Below are 1,086 nucleotides of genomic sequence, written 5' to 3'. Positions count from 1 at the left end.
CACGACATTAAAAATTCATTAAAGAAGAAGGAAACACGAAGATACACACGATCTTTATCAAGAGGCATTTCTAAGTGTATATTCTAAACCGTGAATACTGACTAATGTGACAACAAACACGGTTTATACGAGTTAAATATCTCTCACTTCATACTTAAAATATCTTTAAGAGTAGGTTGTGGTAACACAATGCACAAAAGTCAGTTTACTTCTTTAACACTGAAGGAGATTTATCTAATAGTTAAAGGTATAAAACACTATAATGAAATTCGGACACGTTAGAAACAATATAAAAATAAAATATGACGTTTCGAGCCAATCAGCCGTCCATCTCAGGCTGATTCTTTTCATTTTTGTGTTCGCGAATCTTTTTTAGTATTTGTGTTCATAACACAACAGTGAGGTCCGAAAAATATTTGAAGATGTTTTTCTTGCGAGTTTCTTAGAAAAATGAACAGGTAGAAATTGTCACTAATAGTTATTATCGTTAAATCATGATAAAGAGATCATTACTATAAATTACTAGTAAACGTCTACCCTCCACAACAGGCTGTTTCATTTCATCTTTTTGTTCAGGTAATGTGTTTGTGTTCAAGACTGTTCAGGGACTAAATGAACAGCTAAAAGACTGATATAAATTTTAGCGCAAGTGAAAGAAGAATCTTAATATGGTTCTATATATATCAATGCTCGATATCTCTAAATAAATACTCAACATGTCTGTAGAGAACACTTAAACAAAGCACAAGAAGACGCACCAATAAAAGTTACAAAGATAATAAATAACCAGATAAATATACAAATAAATAAATAAATGATAACTATAAAGATAAGATATTCGGAGACTCACAGCAACACAGGCATTACCACACCCACGGCTACGAGAGATATAACGGATGCAATTTCCGCAAAAGGGGCCGCGGCGTTGCAATAATCACTGTTGCAATAGCAGACCTCGTTCCAGAGGAAAGCGTTAGTGGACTTGATGCAAATCAGCGGATCGGGAGTCGTGTCCAGGCAGCCTCTCTGGGTCTTGGTTAGCCCGCCTGTGGAAGGATGAGGTTGGCGGCACTTAATTTTCTTGCA

Source organism: Penaeus monodon, chromosome 32 (assembly GCF_015228065.2).
Source record: "Penaeus monodon isolate SGIC_2016 chromosome 32, NSTDA_Pmon_1, whole genome shotgun sequence".
In the NCBI taxonomy this organism is placed as follows: Eukaryota; Metazoa; Arthropoda; class Malacostraca; order Decapoda; family Penaeidae; genus Penaeus; species Penaeus monodon.
Note: the sequence above shows the minus strand (reverse complement) of the source record.